We start from the raw sequence: 25,411 nt of genomic DNA, 5'->3' as shown, positions 1-25,411 counted from the left end.
AAACCCCGTCTCTACTAAAAATACAAAAAATTAGCCGGGCGTGTTGGCGGGCTCCTGTAGTCCCAGCTACTCGGGAGGCTGAGGCAGGAGAATGGTGTGAACCCGGGAGGCGGAGCTTGCAGTGAGCCGAGATCACACCACTGCACTCCAGCCTGGGTGACAGAGCGAGACACCGTCTCAAAAAAAAAAAAAAAGAATTACAGTGTTTAGTAGTTTGGCATAATAGGCACACCCAAAAATGTTTGAAGTGAACCATGGGAATTTATATATTAATGTAATAGAGAACTACCAAGTTGAGGGTATAGAATTTTATTTTATGTTATTTTTTTTGAGACAAGGTCTGGCCCAGGTTGGAGTGCAGTGGTGTGATCTTGGCTCACTGCAACCGTTGCCTCTTGGGCTCAAGCCATCCTTCCGTCACAGCCTCCCAAGTAGATGGGACTACAGGTGTGCACCACCATGCCCAGCTAATTTTTGATATTTTGTAAAGACGGGTTTCACCATGTTGCCCAGTCTGGTCTTGAATTTGTGAGCTCAAGTGATCTGCCTGCCTCGGCCTCCCAAAGTGCTGGGATTACAAGCATGAGCCACCACGTCCAGCTAGGGTTATTTTTTTTTTTTTAAGGTTAGTAAACTTTTTCAGTAAATCTGCCACCACCCCTCCCAACTTTTTATTAGGTAAACTTCTAAACATATAGAAAAATGGAAAGTACATTTGTCATTTGTATACCCACTATATAGATTCAGTAGTGGTTGTTTTATTTATCTGTCTGTATATGTGGACGTGTGGGTGTAGATACACATATACACACATACACATATTTAATTGCTGGACCATTTTAAATTGCAGACATGATATTTTGCCCCTCAGTACTTAACATGTTTAAATTACAGACATTATGATACTTTGCCTCTCAGTACTTAACATATTTATCTCCTAAAAAATGAGAATATTCTGCCATATAACCACCATATTATTTACGTTTGAGAACATTTCCAAGGCCGGGTGTAGTAGCTAATGCCTGTAATCCCAGCACTTTGGGAGGCTGAGGTGGGTGGAACACTTGAGCTCATGAGTTGAAGATCAGCCTGAGTAACATGGCAAAATCTTGTCTCTGCAAAAAATATAAAAATTAGCCTGGTGTGGTGGTGCGTGCCATAGTCGTAGCTACTTGGGGGGCCGAGGCAGGAGGATCGCACCAGCCTAGGAAGTCAAGGCTGAGGTAAGATGTGTTCATGCCACTGTGCCGCAGCCTGGGCAACACAGTGAGACTCTGTCAAAAAGAAAAGAAAAAAGAAAAAAAAGAACCTTTGTAATATCATCTAATATTAATTTGAATTAATTTTTAAGAGCACAGTATATGTCAGTTATTATATAGCTAACTAGCTTCTTAATATTTTTATAATGAATTAATGAAACTCATCTGGGAGGAAGTGTTTGCATTTTAGTTACTTTTCTATAAGAAATTTAAATTTGAGGCTGGGTGCAGTGGCTCACGCCTGTAATCCCAGCACTTTGGAAGGCCGAGGTGGGCAGATCACGAGGTCAGGAGTTCGAGACCAGCCTGACCAACATGGTGAAACCCTAAACTACTAAAAATACAAAAATTAGCTGGGCATCGTGGCATGTGCCTGTAATCCCAGCTACTCTGGAGGCTGAGGCAGGAGAATCACTTGAACCTGGGAGGTGGAGGTTGTGATGAGCTGAGATCGTGCCACTGCACTCCAGCCTAGGCGACAGAGCAAGACTCCATCCCCCCCCAAAAAAAGAAAGAAATTTAAATGTGAAATCAATAAAATGGAATTAAAATTGGCTAATTTTGTTTTAAAATTATCACATTGACCAGGCGTGGTGGCTCATGCCTGTAATCTTAGCACTTTGGGAGTCCGAGGCGGGCGGATCACCTGAGGTCAGGAGTTCGAGACCAGCCTGACCAACATGGAGAAACTCTGTCTCTACTAAAAATATAAAATTAGCTGGGCTTGGTGGCGCATGCCTGCAATCCCAGCTACTCAGGAGGCTGAGGCAGGAGAATCGCTTGAACCTGAGGCGGAGGTTGCAGTGAGCCGAGATCATGCCATTGCACTCCAGCCTGGGCAACAAGAGCGAAACTTTGTCTCAAAAAAAAAATAAAAAAAAATAAAATAAAATTATCACATAGAACTATTATGGACCAGGCACAGTGGCTCATGCTTATAATCTTAGCAGTTTGGGAGGCCAAGGAAGGAGGATAGCTTGAGCCCCAGAGTTCCAGAACAGCCTGGGCAACATAGTGAGACCGTATCTTTACAAAAAATAGAAAAATTAGCCGGGTGTGGTGGTATGCACCTGTGGCTCCAGCTACTCGAGATGCTGAGGTGGGAGGATCCATTGAGCCCAGGAGGTCAAGGTTGCAGTGAGCCCTGATTGTGCCACTGTACTCTGGCATACAGCACCACTTGCTCTGGATGACAGAGCAAGACCTTGTCTCAAAAAGAAAACAAATTTTTTCCCCTTTTTTGAAACTTTGAGGTATAGAAATACAGAAACTGACCCTACATTTAATATTTTTGCTAGTAACTTTTTTTTTTTTTTTTTTGAGACAGTCTTTCGCTTTGTCACCCAGGCTGGAGTGTAGTGTGCAATTTCATCTCACCACAGCCTCCGCCTCCTGGGTTCAAGTGATTCTTGTGCCTCAGCCTTCTGAGTGGCTGGCACTACAGTGCCTGCCACCATACCCAGCTAATTTTTGTATTTTTAGTAGAGACGGGGTTTCGCCATGTTGACCATGCTGGCCTTGAACTTGCAACCTCAAGTGACCTGCCTGCCTCAGCCTCCCAAAATGCTGGGATAACCAGCGTCAGCCACCGCCCCATGGCCATCTTTTTTTTTTTTTTTTTTAAATCATGTGTTTCCAGGATATCTTGTTTCTGACTTGTTTACCTGCTCTGCCAGGGTTATAGAGCCTGAGAAATTCTTTTACCTGCTGATAAGATCTCCTCTGGGGTATAGGCCTAGAATTTTTATGATTCTGGATTCTATTACTGCCCCCCTCCCTTTTTTTTTGAGACAGTGTCTCATGCTATTGCCCAGATTGGAGAGCAGTGTTGCAATCAGAGCTCAGTGTAGCCTCAACTTCCTGGGCTCAAGCTATCCCCCTACCTTAGCCTCCCAAGTAACTGAGATTATAGGTGTGAGCCACATGCGACATCTATTACTGCCTTTTTTTTTTTAACCTTTTTTTTTGATGGAGTCTTGCTCTGTCGCCCAGGCTGGAATGCAATGGCGTGATCTCGGCTCACTGCAACCTCCACCTCCTGGGTTCAAGCAATTCTCCTGCCTCAGCCTCCCGAGTAGCTGAGAGTACAGGCGCGTGCCACCATGCCCAGCTAATTTTTGTAGTTTTAGTAGAGATGGGGTTTTACCATATTGGCCAGGCTGGTCTCAAACTCCTAACCTTGTGATCTGCCCACCTTGGCCTCCCAAAGTGCTGGGATTACAGGCGTGAGCCACCATGTCTATTATTGCCCTTTAAAGTGTGTTTTCTCTTGTTCTTCCTGCAGTTTTAATTAAATTAATTTTTTTTGGTAGAGATGGGGGTCAAACTATGTTGCCCAGGCTGGTCTCAAACTCCTGGCCTCAAATGATCTGCCGCCTCAGCCTCCCAAGGTGCTGGGCTTGCAGGCTTGAGCCACTGCGTCCGGCTTTCCTGCAGTTTCTTTTAAAGAGCTGGACAGGAACTTTATAATTTTCTAGCTCTACCTTATCCCATTCCCCCAAGTAGGTGGAAAGATAAACAGAAACACAGATGCTTAGAAAGAACAAATATTTATTGAGCCAGGCTATGTTCTTTTTCTTTTTTTTTTTTTTTTTTGAGACGGAGTCTCGCTCTTGCCCAGGCTAGAGTGCAGTGGCGGGATCTTGGCTCACTGCAACCTCCACCTCCCGGGTTCAAGCGATTCTGCCTCAGCCTTCCAAGTAGCTGGGACTACAGGTGCGCACCGCCATGCTCGGCTAATTTTTGTATTTTTAGTAGAGATGGGGTTTCACCATATTGGCCAGGCTGGTCTTGAACTCCTGACCTTGTGATCTGCCCACCTCAGCCTCCCAAAGTGCTAGGATTACAGGTGTGAGCCACTGCACCCGGACTTTTTTTTTTTTTTTTTTTTTTTTAAATTAAGACAGAGTCTTGCTTTATTGCCCAGACTGGAGTGCAGTGGCTTGATCTCGGATCACTGCAACCTCTGCCTCCCAGGTTCAAGTGATTTTCCCACCTCAGCTTTCTAAGCAGCTGGGATTACAGGCACCCACCACCACATCTGGCTAATTTTTGTATTTTTGGTAGAGACAGGGTTTCACCATGTTGGCAAGGCTGGTCTCGAATTCCTGACCTCAAGTGATCCACCTCCCTTGGCCTCCCAAAGTGCTGGGATTACAGGCATGAGCCACCGCACGTGGCAGAACAAGGCAATGTTCTAAGCCCTGGGGATGTAGCCACTAATGAAACAGACAAGGAAGGTAGCCCATCTTGTCTTGGAGTTTACATTGCAATAAACAATAAGCAAACCAGTTAATTACAGATCGTGATAGATGCCATGCAGGAAATAAACAGGGTGATGGATAAAGACTAGAGTGGCAGGTACTTTATTTTACTTAAACAATTTTATTTTATTTTATTTTTCTTATCTATTTATTTTGAGACACGGTTTTGCTCTGTCACCCAGGCTGGTGTGCAGTGGAGTGATCATAGCTCACTGCAGCCTCGAATTCCTGGGTTCAAGTGATTCTTTTGCCTCAACCCCCCGAGTAGCTGGGACTACAGGTGTATGCCATCATGCCCAGCTTGTGTGTGTGTGTGTGTGTGTGTGTGTGTGTGTGTGTAGAGATGGGGGTCTTGCTATGTTGCCCAGGATGGGCACTTGAATTCCTGGCCTCAAGTTGTCATCCTGCCTCTGCTTCCCAAAGTGCTGATACTACAGACATGAACCACTGCACCCAGCCATAATTTTATTTTTTTTAACCAAGCAAGCAGCAGTGAAGAGGTAGGCACTTTAGATGGAACAAACAAGTTAATAAAGGTTAAGCTTTAAGTGTTTTTTTCTTTTTTTTTTCTTTTGAGACGGAGTCTTGCTCTGTCGCCCAGGCTGGAGTGCAGTGGCGCAATCTCAGCTCACTGCAAGCTCCGTCTCCCGGGTTCACGCCATTCTCCTGCCTCAGCCCCCGGAGTAGCTGGGACTACAGGTGCCCGCTACCACGCCCGGCTAATTTTTTTGTATTTTTAGTAGAGACGGGGGTTTCACCGTGTTAGCCAGGACGGCCTCGATCTCCTGACCTCGTGATCTGCCCGCCTCGGCCTCCCAAAGTGCTGGGATTACAGGCTTGAGCCACCGCGCCCGGCCAAGCTTTAAGTGTTTTTTCAAGCTACTGGGGAAGAAAAGGGAAGAAAAAAAGGTTAAGCTGCTCTTTCAGCAAATAATTCATTTCATCTCATAAGATAGTTATTTAGATCTGAAACTTTAGATACATATTCAGAGTGTCTCCTACTCATTATTCTTGAACATTCAGAAAAGTTAGCTCTCATAAATGCCTTTCTTGTTTTCTATCTTATTCCTTCTCACATTTGAAGTCTCAGCAGTGTTTTTTGGCTACTTCTTCCTCTGAGAAACATTATATTTAGTTTGTTTGACTTTGAAATTCCTTGGCTTTCCTCTTACCTACGTGACCATTCTGTGGATTCCTCTTACTCAGATGAATGTTGTGCTCCTGGGCATTCTTTCTAAGAATTTCTATTCCCAGGGGCTCAATTTACCATTTGTTGATTATTACAAAATGTTTAACCTACTCATCTAACAGATTTTATTTATTTATTTATGAGACGGAGTCTTGCTGAGCCGCCCAGGCTGGAGTGCAGTGGTGCAATCTCGGCTCACTGCAAGCTCCACCTCCCCGGTTCATGCCATTCTCCTGCCTCAGCCTCCCAAGTAGCTGGGACTACAGGCGCCCGCCACCATGCCTGGCTTATTTTTTTGTATTTTTAGTAGAGATGGGGTTTAACCATGTTAGTCAGGTTGGTCTCGATCTCCTGACCTCGTGATCTGCCCGTCTCGGCCTCCCAAAGTGCTGAGATTACAGGCGTGAGCCATCGCACCCGGCCTGTTTATTTTTGAGATGGGGTTTCACTCTTGTTACCCAGGCTGGAGTGCAATGGCGCAAACTCGCCTGACCATCACCTCCACCTCCCAGGTTCAAGCCGTTCTCCTGTCTCAGCCTCTGGGGTAGCTGGGATTACAGGCAAGCACCACCACACCTGGCTAATTTTGTAGTTTTAGTAGAGATGGCGTTTCTTCATGTTGGTCAGACTGGTCTTGACCTCGCGACCTCGGGTGATGCATCCACCTCAGAGTCCCAAAGTGCTAGAATTACAGGCGTGAACTACCACGCCTGGCCTTACAGATACTTTCATTGAGTGCCAACTATGTGCCTGATACTGTGCCCATTGGGCATACAGTGGTGAGTAAAACAGACAAGGTCCTTCTCTCATGGAACTGATAGCCTACTTTAAGGCTAGATCTCTCTCTGGAGTTTCAGATTTATCTTATGATTGTTTATCGGGCGTGACTATCTCCTAACGTGTCCAAAACTGACCTTATTTCCCAAACCTGGTTCTCTTTTCTTCCCTATCTTCATGAAGGGTACCACCATCTACCTGGCCAGAAATCAAGTTACCATCCCTAACTCTTCCTCATTCCCATTGCTACTTTCTTTTGTTTTCAACTTTTAAATATTGCTGGAATCTCATTACTTTCTAAATCCATTTATACTACTCTGGTACAGGACACCAGTATCGCTCACCCTGAATGCAAACTCCATATGCCTGGAAGTTTGTCTTTCACCACTATATCCCAGTAGCTAGCACATAGAAAGTGCCAGGGAAATTTTTCTGAATAGATGAATGGACAACTAAAACTAGTCCATAACTGATTTTTCTGCTTCCAGTATGGCCAAGCTATAAACCGCTCATCTCTCCAAAATGGAAATCTGATCCGATCATTCCACAAGCCCTTAGTGGCTTTTTCTCAAATTCCTGGGCTCAAGTGGTCCTCTCACTTCAGCTTCTCAAAATGCTGAGAATACAGATGTGAGGCACCGTGCCTGGCCAGTTGTTCTTTCTAAAGCTCTTGAAAACAACTTAAGTTCCTAACATACAAGACCTTGTGATCTGGCTGCCCCAGTCTTGTCAGTCTCATCTGTTTCTTTTTGAGCCATACTGAACATTTTGAATTTGGTTTGTAAAAAGTATTCTCTCTCCAGGCCTTCCTAAAAGCTGTCCCTTTGCTTGGCACTCACTTTCTCTTCTTTTCTGTTGCCTTATTTTATTTATCTTTCAGATTTCAATTCTGGAAAGCCTTAACACCCGAGTGTGGATTGGGCACATTTTATATCCTTCCACAGCTTACAGTCCTCTTGCCCTCTTGTAGCACTTTCAATGCTGTGTGAAACTAACCTATTGCTTTTATTCTCTCACCAACTAGGATGCAGTAGATAATTAACAGAAATTTGTTGGTTGGATGGATGAATATGCTAAAGGTCAAATTGCTAAGACTAACCATTTAAAGTTCTCTTTGTGCATTCAAATTATCGTTCTTCTGGTGCCAAGTTATGCTAAAACTTCCAAAGAGTTTTTCAATAAGTCCTTTCACTTTTGCATATACAGAAAAACCATGACTTCTCCTGGGTATAATTATTTCAGACTTATTTCAGACACTTTACCTACATTGCCTTATACATAGTATTCTATAAATATTTATGCATTTAAAAAATCTAAATGTTACGATCATTGGAATTACTTTCAGAAGTATTGTAGGAATTCAAGCCGGGTATAGCAATACATGCCAGCTACTCAAGAGATTGAGCCCAGAATTCAAGGCCAGCTGGGCAACATAGCAAGACCCCATCTCTAAAAATAATAGTGATTATATTAATAATGCCGGTGCAGTGGCTCATGCCTGTAATCTCAGCACTTTGGGAGGCCGAGATGGGCAGATTATTTGAGGTCAGGGGTTCGAGACCAGCCTGGCCAACATGGTAAAAACCCATCTCTACTAAAAATACAAAAAATTAGCCAGGTGTGATGGCGCACACCTGTAATCTCAGCTACTGGGGAGGCTGAGGCAGGAGAATCGCTTGAACCCAGGAGGTGGAGGTTGCAGTGAATGAAGATCGTGCCACTGCACTGAAGCCTTGGGTGACACAGCGAGACTCCACCTCAAAAAAAAAAAAAAAAATTTCCATACAAATGAAGATTAAGTGCCAAAACTTAATTTTAACTCTGTTTCTTCTCTTATGTTAGACATTTCTATTTTTTTTCTTTTTTTTTTTGCAGACAGAGTCTCACGCTGTCACCCAGGCTGGAGTGAAGTGTCGTGATCTTGGCTCACTGTAACCTCTGGCCCTTCGGTTCAAGCGATTCTCGTGCCTCAGCCTTCCAAGTAGCTGTGATTACAGGCATGCGCCACCATGCCTGGCTAATTTTGTATTTTTAATAGAGACAGGGTTTCTCCATGTTGGTCAGGCTGGTCTCGAACTCCCAACCTCAGTTGACCCCCGCCTTGGCCTCCCAAAGTACCAGATTACAGATGTGAGCCACTACACCTGGACATTTTTTTTTTTTTTTTTTGAAGGCAGGGTTTCTCTGTCCTAGACTGGAGTGCAGTGGCATGATTATGGCTCACTGCAGCCTTGACTTCAGTCTCATGTGATTCTTCCACCTCAGCCTCCCAGGTAGCAGGTACTATAGGTACTGTCACAAGTATTATAGGCATCAAGCCAGACACCACCATGTCCAGCTAATTTTTGTAATTTTTGTACAGACAGAGTCTCACCATGTTGCCCAGTCTGGTCTGAAACTTCCGGGCTCAAGCAGTCTGCCCACCTTGGCCTCCCAAAGTGCTGGGATTATAGGTGTGAGCCACTGTGCCCGACTCTAGTTTTAACTCCAAAAAATACTTTTATCTTGGGATAGGAATTCAGTCCGTAATTGTCTCAGTTTTAACCATCCTTAACCTAGCCAAGGGCCAGGAATTAAACAGACTTCTCCGCAGCCAAATTAAATGTCTCAAGCATTAAAGTTTGTTGTCTTGGCTTACTGAAGAAACATTTAAGGGCAAAGTGCTTATTTACCCTTATTTTATTTTATTTTTTTTTTTTGGAGACAGAGTCTCGCTCTGTTGCTCAGGCTGGAGTGCAGTGGCACCATCTCGGCTCATTGCAACTCCCACCTCCCAGGCTCAAGTGATTGTCTTGCCTCAGGCTCCTGAGTAGCTGGAGTTACAGGTGACTTCCACAATGTCTGGCTAATTTTTTTATTTTTAGTAGAGACAAGGTTTTGTCTTTTTGGCCAGGCTGGTCTCGAAGTCCTGACTTCAGGTGATCCACCTGCCTCGGCCTCCCAAAGTGCTGGGATAACGCGTGAGCCACTGCGCCTGGCCGGGTCTTTTTTAGGATAACAATTTCTAGGTTTTTTTTTCTTTTTTTTTAATAATAGAAGAATGTTTTCATAACAGAGTCAAGTGTTGAAGCAAAAACCACAGTGTCAGGATTGAAGATCTGTAAATTAAAGTCAGAAATGTAAGATGTTGGCCATATACCTACAGAAGCACAAAACTGTGTAACAAAGTTTGCTTCATCACTTGGCTGATGTAGAAAACATCATAACACAGGTAGAGCATTCCTAGTCTGAAAATCTGAAATGCTTCAAAATCTGAAACTTTTTGCGTGCTGAGATGACGTCACAAGTTACTTTGAACATAATACTATTTCACTGTATTTTTTTTCCTTTTTTTTTTTTTTTTTTTTTTGAGACAGGGTTTTGCTCTTATTGCCCAGGCTGGAGTGCAATGGCGCTATCTTGGCTCACCGCAACCTCCGCCTCCTGGGTTCAAGCGATTCTCCTGCCTCAGCCTCCCAAGTAGCTGGGATTACAGGAATGCGCCACCATGCCTGGCTGATTTTGTATTTTTAGTGGAGACGGGGTTTCTCCATGTTGGTCAGGCTGGTCTCAAACTGCCGACCTCAGGTGATCTGCCCGCCTCGGTCTCTCAAAGTGTTGGGATTACAGGCGTGAGCCACCACGCCTGGCCACTTTTTCACTGTATTAATGGTACATCGTATTTTTTTTTTTTTTTTTTTTTTGAGACGGAGTCTCGCTCTGTCACCCAGCCTGGAGTGTGGTGGCACTATCTCAGCTCACTGCAGCCTCCGCCTCCTGGGTTCAAGCAGTTCTTCTGCCTCAGCCTCCCCAGTAGCTGGGACCACAGGTACATGCTGCCACACCCGGCTAATTTTTGTTTTTTTAGTAGAGACCGGGTTTCACCATGTTGGCCAGGATTGTCTTGATCTCCTGACCTTGTGATCTGCCTTTCTTGGCCTCCCAAGTTGCTGGGATTACTGGCGTGAGCCACTGTGCCCGGCCCAAAGTATCCAATTCTTTAAACCCATCCAGCTGGGCACAGTGGCTCATGCCTGTAATCCCAGCACTTTGGGAGGCCTAGGTGGGCGGATCACCTGAGGTCAGAAGTTCGAGACTAGCCTGGCAACGCAGAGAAACCCCGTCTCTACTAAAAATACAGAAAATTAGTCTGGCATGGTGGCAGATGCCTGTAATCTCAGCTACTGGGGAGGCTGAGTTAGGAGAATCGGTTGAACCCCGGAGGCAGAGGTTGCAGTGAGCCGAGATCGCACCACTGCACTCAAGAGCGAAACTCCGTCTCAAAATAAATAAATAAATAAATAAATAAAAACCCATTTACCCCCACAGGCTTGTGAGACTGGTTGGAAGAACTACTGCTAGGCAGGGCCTGTGTGTTTGGAAAAAAAATTACTCGGTGTTTGTGATTATAACTGTCTCACCCTTCCCTCTAATTCAGAAACCATTGCTTAAGAGTGGAAAAAAAAACCATGAACTGCCTGTCTTCTGCTCTCACACCAAGAACAATCAGCCCACTGGTTTTGTAGTTCATGAGCATGATGATTGGTTGTTCATGCAGGTGTGTGAGATATGCCACCGTTGAACCTTGTTACAACATTGGCACATTATCAGACCTGAAAAAAAAAAAAAACACATAACACAGAAGACTTCTGTGACCAAATATGTGGGGGAGGGCAGGTGCGGTGGCTCATGCCTATAATCCCAGCACTTTGGGAGGCTGAGGCAGGTGGATTGCTTGAGTCCAGGGGTTTGAAACCAGCCTGAGCAACATGATGAAACCCCATCTCTACAAAAAATATAAAAATTAGCTGAGCATGGTGGCATGTGCCTGTAGTCCCAGCTACTTGGAAGGCTGAGGCAGGAGGATTGCTTGAGCCCTGGAGGTCAAGGTTGCAGTGAGCCCTGAAGGTCAAGGTTGCAGTGAGCTGGGATCATGTCACCTGCACTCCAATCCAGGCAACAGAGTGAGACCCTATCTTAAAAAGCAAACAAATAAAAAATATGGGAGTGGTTTTCCCTACCAGCAAGCAATCAGTTCGGCGTCAGGCACCAGCTAGGTGTCGTCTAACTTAATACTGACACTGTCTACTTGGAGATAGTGTCAGATCCCACAGCTTGAGGGCTCAGTCCCCAAGACTACCGCCAACACTTATGCCATTCTCAAGCCTCAGGTTATTTTACCTGTGCTTCTGACCAACTTGCCATATATATATGTACATATATATGTATATGTGTGTGTGTATGTATAATATAGGTACTATAATTTTTTTTCTTTATGAGATGAAGGTCTTGCTGTGTTGCCCAGGCTGATCTTGAATTCCTGGGTGCAAGCTGTCTTCCTGCCTCAGCCTCCGAATCACTGGGATTACAGTCATGTGCCACCTTGCCCAGCTACTGTCTTATTTTTGATGAATCCTCTGTGTCCAGTACAGTCTCCAACTGGCTATAAACTGGGGTTCCCACAACTCCCACCTCAGGTTCAGTTGATTTGCTGAGTGGTTCGCAGAACCTAGGGAAACACTTATGTTTACTGTTACAAAGGATGTAGATGAAAAGATGCATAAAGCAAGGTGTGGGGGTAGTAGTGCAGAGCTTCCATGCCCTCCCTGTACATGTCACCCTACAGGAACCTCCATGTGTTCAGCTATCCGGAAGATCTCTAAACCTTGTTCTTTTGAGTTTTTATGGAGGCGTCACTACGTAGGTATGAAACCATTGGTCATTGGTGATCAACTTCACCTTCAGCCCCTTTCCCCTCCTGAGAGATTGTGTGGGGTGGGCTGAAAGTCCTAACCCTCTAATTATGCTTTTGGTCGTTCCAGTGACCAGCTCCCATCCTTAAGCTACGTAGGGGCTGCCAGCCATGAATCTACCCATTAGCATACAAAAAGACATCTCTCTGGAGATTCTAAGGATTTTAGGAATTATATGTTAGGAAACTGGGTCAGAGACCAAATATGTATTTCACAATATCACACTGTTACATTCTTATATAATCTTGCATTTTATTTTTTTTACCTGTCGATCTGTCCATGTTGATATACATATGCATCTAATTCTTTCCTTTTAACTTCTGTGTATTCCATCGATGACATGAATATACCACTATCCATTCTTCGTTACCACATTATATATTACAAATGTTCTTGCAGTAACATTCGGTGCATGTGTAAGATCTTCTCAAAGATATATATTTTAGAAATAGGATGCCAGGTTTTAGGATATGTATTTGTAAAATTAACTAGATATGGTAACATTGCTTGTCAAAGGAGTGCAATGATTTATATTCCTATCAGTAGTATAAGAGACTTCTTATTTTCTTGTATCTTTGCCAACACTTGGCACTATCAGACTTTTTGGTTTCTCTTGCCTGTCTGATGTGGTTGAAACCACTTCTTTCTTTCTTTCTTTTTTTTTTTTTTTTTTTTTTTTTTTTTTTTTTGAGACAGAGTCTCGCTCTGTCACCCAGGCTGGAGTGCAGTGGAGCAATCTTGGCTCACTGCACCCTCCGCCTCCTGGGTTCAAGCAATTCTGCTGCCTCAGCCTCCCAAGTAGTTGGGATTACAAGCACATGCCTCCTCCCTGTCTGGCTAATTTTTGTGTTTTTAGTAGAGTCAGGGTTTTACCATGTTGGCCAGGCTGGTCTCGAACTCCTAACCTCAAGTGATCCATCCACCTCAGCCTCCCAAAGTTCTGGGATTACAGGTGTGAAACCACTTTATATATATCACTATATATATATGTATATATCACTATATATCTCTATATATCTCACTATATATATCATTTTATATATATATATATCACTATATATATACATTTTTTTCTTTTTTGGGAGACGGAGTCTCACTCTGTCACCCAGGCTGGAGTGCAGTGGCGAGATCTCGGCTCACTGCAAGCTCCACCTCCTGGGTTCCTGCCATTCTTCTGCCTCAGCCTCCCAGTAGCTGAGACTACAGGCGCCCGCCACAACGCCCGGCTAATTTTTTTTGTATTTTTAGTAGAGACGGGGTTTCACAGTGTTAGCCAAGGTGGTCTCGATCTCCTGACCTCGTGATCCACGCGCCTCGGCCTCCCAAAGTGCTGGGATTACAGGTGTCAGCCACTGTGCCTGGCCCGGCCGCCACTTCTTGTTTTAATTTGCTTTTGTCAGATCACTCGTGTGCTTGAGCGTGTTTTACATTTACTGGTGATTCTACTTCTCTGTGAATTGCCTATTCAGTTTCATTCACTGATAGCTGGGAACAAACTATGTCTGGAAGTACATAGCTATATATTTTTAATGGTTTTATAGTATTCCATTATACGATCATCACTTAGGTGAAAAGGATCATTACTTGGGGAATCCGGAGTTTAAAAGAGACTTAAGAGATACATTATCCAAACGTGATGTATGTACCTTGTTTGGATCATGAGTATAAAAATATTTATGAGACAACTTGGAAAACTGGGTATTCCTTATTATATCATTAGGGGTTGGGAAATGGTGCTATTTCAATCCAGTTATTCCTTCAACATTTATCAGCTAAATTTTCTTGTAAAGGAAACTTCCCCTCATCAACTATTTGGTTACCTTAAGGTATAGTTTGTATATAAGAAAGACAAAAAGTGCTGGATTCATCAATTCATACTTTAATAATTTCCAAGTGCTCTTTCCTGTTTTGTTTCCCTCCTCACTACTTTTAAAAATAGCATACTATTCTGGTTTCATGGGAGCAATGACTTTTCTTTGGTCTCTGAGTATATTAATTATAGTTTTCATTTGTTTCCTGCTTTGTTTCATCAGAGTCCCATTTTTATTTCTTATAGTTTTGGTTTCTCTCTTTCAGGCTGGAACTTAAAGTGCCTTATAATTCTTAATTATCCTTCATGTTTTAAAAGTGAGACACTAAAAAAGGAGGGTTGGAAGCTTTGTGTGCCTGGATACAGTTTACTGCCTCTTGGGAACCCAGATTTCAGTATCCCATGGTCCTTTCGTAGAGACACTTGAGTTTTTCCAGAGAAGGATAATCTTTTTTAGGAGTGGCTGGTGGAGTGGTGAGTAAGCCTAGATATTTACATTATTGCAGCCTGGGTGAAGGCAGGAAGGAAGCCCTGTTACTGTTTAGTACATAGACTTTAGACCTTCCTGTAATTCCACTTGTCATTTGGCACCTGCCTGGCTGTGCCTAGAATGTTCCTAGTCTAAAATTTCTGGTTGAGTTTATTCAGAAAACAAACCTCTTACTTCCTGTGTGGGTGAGCAAGGAAGGCCACCTGGCCAGTCAGGTGTGGGACTGTCTACCTACTAGGGATAGTACTAACTGGTGATTTTAGACTTCCACTCAATCCTCCTGTTTTCAGTCCCACCATCACACACCACACTAGTTTTCCATTACATACTTTCCATTGTATGGATCTATTATAATTTTCTTTTCTTTTTTTTTTTTTGAGACGGAGTCTTGCTCTGTCGCCCAGGCTGGAGTGCAGTGGCGCAATCTCGGCTCACTGTGAGCTCCGTCTCCCGGGTTCACACCATTCTCCTGTCTCAGCCTCCCGAGTAGCAGGGACTACAGGAGCCCACCACCATGCCTGGCTAATTTTTTTGTATTTTTTTAGTAGAGACAGGGTTTCACCGTGTTAGCCAGGATGGTCTCGATCCACCCGCCTCGGCCTCCCAAAGTGCTAGGATTACAGGCGTGAGCCACCGTGCCCGGCCGGATCTATTATAATTTTGTTATCTACTGTCTGTTTATAGACATTTAAGTTATCTTCCAGTTGTGAACTGTTACAAATAGCCCTTCAATGAATGTCTTTGTACATGCCCCTTTCTGCATATTTGCTTTTTAATGGCAGGACAAACTTTTCGTGTTAAACGCCACTGATACTTTTATTCCAATAATTTATTTTCATTTTTTTTGTTTTTTTAAAAAGAGGGTTTTGCTATTTTGCCTAGGCTGGTCTCGAACTCCTGAGCTCAAGCAATCTGCCCACCTCAGCCTCCCAAAGTGCTGGGATTACAAGCATGAACCACTATGCCTGGCCAACTTTTTTTTTTTTTTTTTACGGAAATATCTAAACATTGATGATTACCGAGAATAGTAGAATATATTTGAACTCCCATATACCCATCATTCAACTTCAACAGTCACCAACAAAATGCCAATTTTTTTTCTTCAGAAAAAAAATTTTTTAAAGAGACATTTGCTCGCTCTGTAGCCCAGGCAGACGTGCAGTGGTGTGATCATAGCTCACTGCAGCTTCGAACTCCTGGGCTAAAGCAATCCTCCCAGTTTAGCTTCCTGAGTAGCTAGAACTACAGGTGTCTGCCACCACGTCCAGCTACATTTTTCTTTTTCTTTTTTTCTTTTTTCTTTTTTTTTGTAGAGACAAGGGTCTCTCTGTGTTCCCCAGGCTGTTCTCAAACTCTCGGCCTCAAGTGATCTTCTCGCCTTGGCCTCCCAAAGCACAGAGATTACAGGCATGAGCCACTGTGCCTGGCCAAGCCAGTTTTTCACCATAATATTAAGGCAGACCAAAGACTATATCATTGTATCTTTAGGAGATAGGGCTGTTTAACAAATATAACCACAACACCATTAACACATCTAAAACTTATAAACAATTACTCTTTAATAATATTTAATACTTAAGTGTTCACATTTCCTTGTCTCATAAATGTAGTTTTGTAGTTGGTTGTTTTCAATCAGTATCTAAACAAGAGAGTCTATACATTTATACTTGGTTCAATATGTCTCAAGTTTCTCTTTATATATAATGGTTCTTTTTTTCTTTTTTTCCCACTTGACATTTATTGTAGAAGAAACCAAATCATTTGTGTTAAAAAATTTTCCACATTTTGGACTTGGAAGGGATTATATCCCTTGAGTGTTATTTAATATGGTCTTCAATCCTGTCTTATTTCTTAAAAGAAATTACATTTAGAAACAATTACATTTAACTAATTAATATAATATCTTGATGGACACTTAATAAGCCAGCCCTTTATTTGATACTATTTTTTAGACAAGTACTATAGTCAAAGTATTTAAATGGCTGTTCTTTTTCTTTTCTTTCTTTTTTCTTCTGCGTCTTTACTCAACAAGCAACAACCTCTAGGGATTTTTTTTTTTTTTTTTTTAACTTTGGGAGCTTGTCTTTTCAAAGTATTCATTTGTTTTTCCCCAGAACAGTGGGGCGAAACAGTCCCTATAGGCCATCTGGACTTGAAAGCATTTTGCTTCATCACAAAGCTTACTCTTTTTAGATCCTGACATAAGTCTGTATTGTCCACTGATTTTTTTTTTTTTTTAACGGTGTCTAGTTGCTCCCAAGAGAGTTGTCTGAAGTCACTTTAATGTTGTTGCTGGCCTATTAGTTATTGAAAGGGAAGAGGGGTATTTAGTGAAGATGTGTTATTATACATGCTGAAAAAGCTCATTCACAGGCCCTTAATCCCCCAGCCCTTAAAAAAAAAAAAAAAGTGTGTATGTGTGTGAGAAAAACAGAGAAAAGGGGAGGAGTATGTGCGTTTTATACCAACATACCTGAGTGATCTGACAAATGCTTGTGCTGAGGGGGCTCACTGGAGTTTCCAGGGCTAATGTGGTTTTATAATATGCAAACAACAACAACAAAAAAAACACAGAACAAACCCCTGCCCCTCTCCTGCCACGATTTTGCTGTTGGCCTAACCCTATCATGATTATTCTAAGGTTTGCCAAGCGTAGTAGAGGGTGACCAACTTTATAAAGTCATGCCACTGGCAAGCAATTAAGTCATATTAAATCAGTAATGACTATCCTAGACTTTTTATGAGCATTCATTTCCTTTTTTTTTTTGTATACAGGGTCTTGATCCATCGCCCAGGCTGGAGTGCAGTGGCTCACTCTCAGCTCACTGCAACCTCTGCCTCCTGGGCTTGGTGATCCCCTCCCACCTTAGCCTCTGAGTAGCTGGGACTATAGGCGCACACCACCATACCAGGCTAATTTTCATATTTTTCATGGAGACAGGGTTTCATGGAGACAGAGTCATGTTGCCCAGGCTGGTGTTGAACTCCTGAGCTTGAGTGATCAGCCCTCCTTGGCCTCCCAAAGTGCTGGGATTATACAAGTGTGAGCCACCATGCCTGGCTGTGCTTTTTCTTGTTCACATATATAATTTCAGTGTGGTTACATTATATGCAGACTTGAACTATGTGATTTTTAAATTTCATTTCATATTCAGAGTTTGAAATGTTACATTCTCATTTCAGAAAGTCTTCAGAAATCATGTTACATGCAAGCCTGACTGAGCTGTAAACCATGTTGTGCTGTTATCCTATGTTGGTATTACCTAGGCAGTAACAGAAATATCAGCCGTCTCTTATCAGCCTTAACCTCAATTAGGTGACTGTTGAATTATGCAAGATCTTTTGCAAATCGATCTTTTTTATAAAATGTAATTACCCATGATTAAGACCTTTCATCTTCTGTTAAATTTCAATCAATAGAACATAGGGCTGCCTTGTAACTTACTACATTTCCCAGTACCTTGGAATATTTAAAACAATAGGGGCTCAAGTTGTGTTTTGAAAACATGGATGGATGAATGTAATCTTTTTTTTGAGATGGAGTCTTGCTCTGTTGCCCAGGCTGGACTCGGCTCACTGCAACCTCCGCCTCCCAGTTTCAAGCAGTTCTCCTGTCTCAGCTTCCCCAGTAGCTGGGATTACAGGCACCCGCCACCACGCCTGGCTAATTTTTGTATTTTTAGTAGAGATGGGGTTTTGCCATGTTGGCCAGGCTGGTCTTGAACTCCTGACCTCATGATCTGCCCACCTCGGCCTCCCAAAAGTGCTGGGATTACAGACGTGAGCCACCGCGCCTGGCCAAGTGGAATCTTACTTGTCTTTTTACGCACTTTGTGAATCAGAGAGATTCTCAACATATTCTTTGGTTTATTGTTTACCTTTACATCCACTCAAATTTTAATAGTGAATTGTAGTTACCTGGGCATGCCATGATCTTTAGACCTTTGCATGTGCCATGACCTCTGCCTGGAATGTCTTTATCTCAGTAAAGGTTTTAGGCAAACCATTCCTTTTAGAGTAAGCTAAAATGGCTTCTCTCTTAAAAAAAAAATAGTATATATGGCTGGGCACGGTGGCTCACGCCTGTAATCCAGCACTTTGGGAGGCTGAGGCAGGTGGATCACCTGAGGTCAGGAGTTCGAGATCAGCCTGGCCAACATGGTGAAACCTTGTCTCTACCAAAAATACAAAAAATTAGCTGGGCATGGTGGTGGGCGCCTGTAATCCCAGGCACTCGGGAGGCTGAGGCAGGGAGAATTGCTTGAATCTGGTAGGCAGAGGTTGCAGTGAGCCAAGATCATGCCACTGCACTCCAGCTTGGGTCTGAGAGCGAGACTCCATATCAAAAAAGAAAAAAAGTGGGTATGTATACATATATATATAAAATAAAGTGTATATATACATATAAGTATATATACACTTATATATTATAAATATATAATTTTATTTCAATATTTTTTGGGGAACAGGTAGTTTTTGGTTACATGGATAAGTTCTTTAGTGTTGATTTCCGAGATTTCGGTGCACTTGTCGACTGTTTTTTTTTTTTTTTTTTTTTGAGACAGAGTTTCGCTCTTGTTGCCCAGGCTGGAGTGCAATGGCACAATCTCAGCTCACTGCAACCTCTACCTCTCGGGTTCAAGTGATTCTCCTGCCTCAGCCTTCCAAGTAGCTGGGATTATAGGTGCCCACCAGGCCCAGCTAATTTTTGTATTTTTAGTAGAGACAGGGCTTCCATGTTGGCTAGGCTAGTCTCGAACTCCTGACCTCAGGTGGTCCACCTGCCTCGGCCTCCCAAAGTGCTGAGATTACAGGCATGAGCCACCGTGCCTGGCCCAACTTCTGTTTTTGTGTGTGTGTGTGTGTGTGTGTTTTGTTTTGTTTTGTTTTTGAGACGGAATCTCCCTCTGTTGCTCAGGCTGGAGTGCAGTGGCACGATCTCGCTCACCGCAACCTCTGCCTACCAGGTTCAAGCGATTCTCCTGCCTCAGCCTCCCGAGTAGCTGGGACTACAGGTGGTTGCCACCTCGCCTGGCTAATTTTACTATTTTTAGTAGATACAGGGTTGCACCATGTTAGCCGGAGTGGTCTCCATCTCTTGACCACATGACCCACCCGCCTAGGCCTCCCAAAGTGCTGGGATTACAGGCGTGAGCAACTGTGCCCACCCCCCCTTTTTTTTTTTGAGATGGAGTCTCACTTTGTCGCCCAGGCTGGAGTGCAGTGGCATGATCTCGGCTCAATGCAAGCTCCACCGACCAGGTTCATGCCATTCTCCTACCTCAGCCTCCTGAGTAGCTGGGACTACAGGCACCCGCCACCACATCCGGCTAATTTTTTTTGTATTTTTAATAGAGATGGAGTTTCACCGTGTTAGCCAGGATGGTCTCGATCTCCTGACCTCGTGATCTGCCCACCTTGGCCTCCCAAAGTACTGAGATTACAGATGTGAGCCACCGTGCCTGGCCCCGACTTCCCTTTTTTAAAGCAGATTTAGTCACTTCTTCCTCTCTGCTTTCATTATAGCACTTAGTATGTTACACTGTAAATGTTTATGGTACGTCTTTGATGGCTGTCATACAGTGAGTACTCCTATTGGATGGGTGTGCAAAGAGTTTTAGTTTTATATTTAACATGTTATTTTATCTAAGAATAAATCTTATGAATGACATTACCTAGTTTGTAGTAAATATCGTCATACTGCCTAACTGCCTAACATTTGGAGAATAGGCATTGTGAATAGGTGTGTGGCTTAACTATTACAGCAGCTTTTTCCTAGTCTCTTAACTATGACAAGTTTTTCTTTGACTACAAAGTGACGGACTGGGATGTTTCCTATTTTTAAGTTATCTCAGTTAGTGTGTTAAGTGGAAATTATAGAAGTAGAAGGCAGACATGTTTCTTTGAAGTAAATCACGAAGACTTTAAAAAGAGGGTCAGGGCCAGGCATGGTCACTCATGCCTGTAATCCCAGCACTTTGGGAGGCTGAGGCAGGAGGATCACTTGAGCTCAGGAATTCGAGACCAGGCTGGGCAACATGGTGAGACCTTGTCTGTACTAAAAATAAGAAATAAAAAAAATTTAGCTGGGTATAGTGGCACGTGCCTGTAGTCCCAGCTACTCAGAAGGCTGAGGTGGGAGGATCGCTTGAGCCCAGGAAGTCGAGGCTGCAGTGAGCCATGATTGTACCACTTCACTTCCAGCCTGGATGACAGAACAACACCTCATCTCTAAAATATAAGTAAATGAAAATTAAAAATTAAACAATAAAGAAGGTCAGCCATGCTTGTACTATACAAACCTAGTAATGAGGTTCAGCAGAACTCATGTGCTACCAGCCCAACTAAGATCTCTGAACATAGAAGGGAAGCAGAAAGCCCTGAGAACTTTCTTTTTAGTGTAACCCATGCCACTCATTGCCTAAGTATTTTGTTGATAGTATGAAAAGGTTAGATATAGAGAGAAAGAAACTATTCTCATTACTTCCCTTATGCTATACTTCCAACCTTCATCCAGGAAAAAAGAGGACTCTTACTAGGACCATGAATCCAAACCTTTTTCTGCCAAGAGCTGTATTTTGGCATCTGTTTGAATTTCATGACACTGTCTCTTTCTATTCCCGTTTTCTCATTCATAAATTCTTATATCAATGTTTCCCACTTTCACATGATTGCTAATTGCTATATAGAGCTATGCCATTTCTGAAGTATTTTTGTAATTATGAGTGTTTTGCTTTCTGAGCTATTCTACCCTATGGCAACTTCTGTTCATGGGGTTACCTATATTGTCAGGGATATTTCTCAAAGCAATGGCCCAAAACTAGACTATTTGATGGATATTTTTCTTGGATAGCAATTTAGAAACTTCCAGTTACTTGTTACTTTTTCTTGATTCTTGATTATTCTTTGAAAGTTAGTATTACATTTATCCTACTCGGCTTTCAGTGCCCTGTGTAAGCTATTAAGGATGTCTTATCAGAACTGAGGAACATTTATTTTTATTGCATATTAGTGATTAGCATTTTATTTTTTATTTTATTATTTATTTTTTGAGATGGAGTCTCACTCTTGTCACCTAGGCTGGAGTGCAGTGGCGCCATCTTGGCTCACTGCAACCTCTGCTGCCTGGGTTCAAGCAATTTTCCTACCTCGGCCTCCCGAGTAGCTGGAATTCCACACACCTGCCACCACGCCCAGCTAATTTTTGTATTTTTAGTAGAGACTGAGTTTCACCATCTTGGCCAGGCCGTTCTTGAACTCCTGACCAACCCACCTTGGCCTCCCAAAGTGCTGGGATTATAGGCGTGAGCCTGTAATTTTTGGAGACAGAGTCTTGCTCCATCACCCAGGCAGGAGTGAAGTGGTGGGATGTTGGCTCATTGCAGCCTCCACCTCCTGGGTTCAAGTGATTCTCGTGCCTCAGCCTCCCAAGTAGTTGTGAATACAGGCGCATGCCACCATGCCTGGCTAATTTTTTTTTTTTTTTTTTTTTTTTTTATCGTGTTTTCAGTAGAGATGGGGTCTCACGATGTTGCTTAGGCTGGTCTCAGACTCCTAAGCTCTGGCAATCTGCCCACCTCGGCCTCCCAAAGTGCTAGGATTACAGGAATGAGCCACTGCACATGGCTGTGATTAGTATTTTAAATGAGGATGGCAGCTGTACGTTTCTAAACCAAGACTTAATACACATTTAAAATTGGGATTTTCAGCCAGATGTGGTGGCTCACACCTGTAATCCCAGCGCTTTGGGAGGCCGAGGCAGGCAGATTACCTGAGGTCAGGAGTTTGAGACCAGCCCGGCCAACATAGTGAAACCCTGTCTCTACCAAAAATACAAAAATTAGCTGAGTGTGGTGACGCATGCCTGTAATTACAGCTACTCCAGAGGCTGAAGCACAAGAACCGCTTGAACCCAAGAGGTGGAGGTTGCAGTGAGCTGAGATTGCACCACTGCACTCCAGCCTGGGCAACAGAGTGAGACTCTCTGTCTCAAAAAAAAAAAAAAAAATATGGGATTTCCAAGAGAATAAAAAATTATTTTTACAAAATCAACATCAACAGTGTTTATAAATGGGTAAAAATCCTCCTTGATTTCTTTTAGAACTTGAAGATGCACTGATAAATATATATAGCTTTGAGTTTTACATATTTGTCTTTCTGGGTATAATAAGATCTGTTTTCACAATATACTCAAAAGAGTTTATGATTCCAAGAAGTTTAAGTTCTGCTTAGAGCAAGAAAGGAGAAAATGTACACACGTTTGTGAAAGACAACATTCCATTTTGTAATCTCTAAGTTTATCTGTTTTAATTTGTTTGAAGGAAATGACTCAAAGTATATATTTGCTTTGGAATATTTTTATTATTGCTTGTACTTTCCTGTGAAAGGAAACTAAAGAAACGAGATTTCTCTTTGGAGATAATAGCCTTGCCAATCCAAGACCTGTCACATCACTTAAAAAAAAATCTCTTTTCTCTCTGCCATATTTATTTAAAGTGATATAGATAAAAAGCCTCAGTAGTCATAATAAAACTTGAAAAATTCTGAAGCTTGAATCATTCCAAAAAGGTAGGTCTTTTTGGAATTGTCGTATTCTGTGGTATCCATCTTCTGAAGCTGAACTTTGTTGCTAAGCAACAAAGCAGATGTGAAACTGTGTGTCCCTTATTAGGTGTCTCCTATTAGGCAGAAAGGAGCTGTAAATAAGGAAAATTAGTGCTAAAAATTTTTGGTAGCAGTTTAGTAGCACAGCATCTTCATAATGCTGTATGTTTTTTAAAATAGCATTTTATCTATAGCACAAAAGGTGCCTAAGATAAGAATTTCTGGGCTGGGTGCAGTGGCTTATGCCTGTAATCCCAGCCCGGCCTCCCAAAGTTCTGGGTTCACCTGAGGTCAGGAGTTGGAAACCAGCCTTGCCAACAAGATGAAACCACATCTCTACTAAAAATACCAAAATCAGCCAGGCATGGTGGCTCATGCCTGTAATCCCAGCTACTCGGGAGGCTGAGACACGAGAATTGCTTGAACCTGGGAGGCGGAGGCTGCAGTGAGCCAAGATCATGCCATTGCACGCCAGCCTGGGCAACAGAGGCAGACTCCGTCTCAAAAAAAAAAAAAAAAAAGCAAAATAGTGGTAAAATTTTTTGTTAGCAGTTTGATAGCACAGCATCTTAAGTGTTACTTGGTAAACATAATGCTGTATGTTCTTTAAAACAACATTTTATCCGTAACACAAGAAGGTGCCTAATAATAAGAATTTCTGGACTGGGTGCAGTGACTCACGCCTGTAATCCCAGTACTTTGGGAGGCCAAGACAGGCAGATCACTTGAGGTCAGGAATGCGAGACCATCCTGGCCAACATGGTGAAACCCCGTCTCTACTAAAAATACAAAAAATTTAGCTGGGCATGGTAGCCCATGCCTGTAGTCCCAGCTACTCAGAGGCAGAGGCAGGAGTATTGCTTGAAGCCAGGAGATGGAGGTTGCAGTTAGCTGAGATGGCACCATTGCACTCCAGCCTGGGTGACAGAGCAAGACTCCATCTCCAAAAAAAAATTTTTTTTTGGTTACTTTCCCAGATATAGTAGTTAAGTTAGCCAAGGGAGCATCATTTTCAAAGCAGGCCAAAAAATAATTACATTTTCCTATTAATTCTTAGTCTTTGCTTATATATCAAGGCAAAATGTTGAAATAACTTACTCAGACTTTGTAGTTTCTGCTTTTCTGTGTAACGTAACCTTATATCATCTGCTTGCATTCAGTTGTAGCCAATGAACACTTGGAAGGCAGGGCTAGTTGGATACTCATAGTCATGTTCCCTGTGCCTGGTACATAGTAAGTAGTCAGTAGATGTTTCTTGAATGAATGAATGATTTATTAGTTTGCCTCTTTTCCTATATTTACTGTAACCTTTACTTTTCCTATATATGGTCATCTTGAATATTCTGAAAAATAAACAATGACTTCATTTCCCCAGAAGTCCCACAAATATGAAATGTTTTCATAGAAAAGTATAGCGTAGAGGTGCTAAACTTGGGGTTTGTGGAAGGAACTACAGTGTCTCTAAGCCCTCTGAGAAAAATAGGTGGCATTTGACATGGGGGGGGACATTTTTTCTGGGGAAATATGGTTCGTAGATGGATCAAATTTCCAAATTGGTCTTTGGACCCCCTAATGATTAAGAACCAATGTTATAGAGTTTGTAGGTTTCAGGCTTCAAAGATCAGGAAAGTTAAACATGGTGGCTCACACATGTAGTTCCAGCTACTCTGGAGGCTGAGGCAGGAGGGTTGCTTGAGCCCAGGAGTCTGAGGCCAGCAGTTCAGCAGCTGTAGACCAGCTTGGCAACATAGTGAGACCTACATCTTAAATAAATAAATAATATAAAGAGGCTGGGTGTGGTGGCTCACGCTTGTAATCCCAGCACTTTGGGAGGCTGAGGTGGCTGGATTGCTTGAGGTCAGGAGTTCGAGACTGGCCTGGCCAACATGGTGAAACCCCGTCTCTACTAAAAATATACAATAATTAGCCGGGTGCGGTGGCAGGCGTCTGTAATCCCAGCTGTGCAGGAAGCTGAGGCAGGAGAATCACTTGAACTTGGGAGCCAGAGGTTACAGTGAGCTGAGATGGTACCAGTGCACTCCAGCCTGGGGGACACAGCGAAACTCAGTCGCAAAAAAAAAAAAAAAAAAAAAGGAAAGAAAAACCAACTCAAGCTTGTGTAAAAAAGGAATTTATTGAGTTTTGTAACTGAATAAAACAAAAAACACATGAAAAATTCTGGCTCCAGGAATCCTGGGTACAAATAGTATCTTTAATTAAAGTTTTTCTCCCCTTTGCTCTTTTTCTCTATATTGGCTTTAGTCTCAGGCCTGCTTTTCTCTATGCT

The 25,411-nt window shown here is 42.8% G+C and overlaps 1 protein-coding gene and 1 non-coding gene across 9 annotated transcripts in view; both read left to right on the top strand.

The window, feature by feature from the left end:
* SPAG9 (sperm associated antigen 9) overlaps window positions 1-25,411 on the top strand; it is a 158,948-nt gene that overhangs the window by 9,228 nt on the left and 124,309 nt on the right. The window lies entirely within an intron of this gene.
* On the top strand, window positions 10,982-11,086 carry LOC129470865 (small nucleolar RNA U13). The gene has a single exon (XR_008653385.1). It is a non-coding gene; the product is annotated as a small nucleolar RNA U13 (small nucleolar RNA).

This window comes from Symphalangus syndactylus, chromosome 20 (genome assembly GCF_028878055.3).
Source record: "Symphalangus syndactylus isolate Jambi chromosome 20, NHGRI_mSymSyn1-v2.1_pri, whole genome shotgun sequence".
Classification (NCBI taxonomy): Eukaryota; Metazoa; Chordata; class Mammalia; order Primates; family Hylobatidae; genus Symphalangus; species Symphalangus syndactylus.
This window is presented reverse-complemented; position numbering and strand designations above follow the sequence as displayed.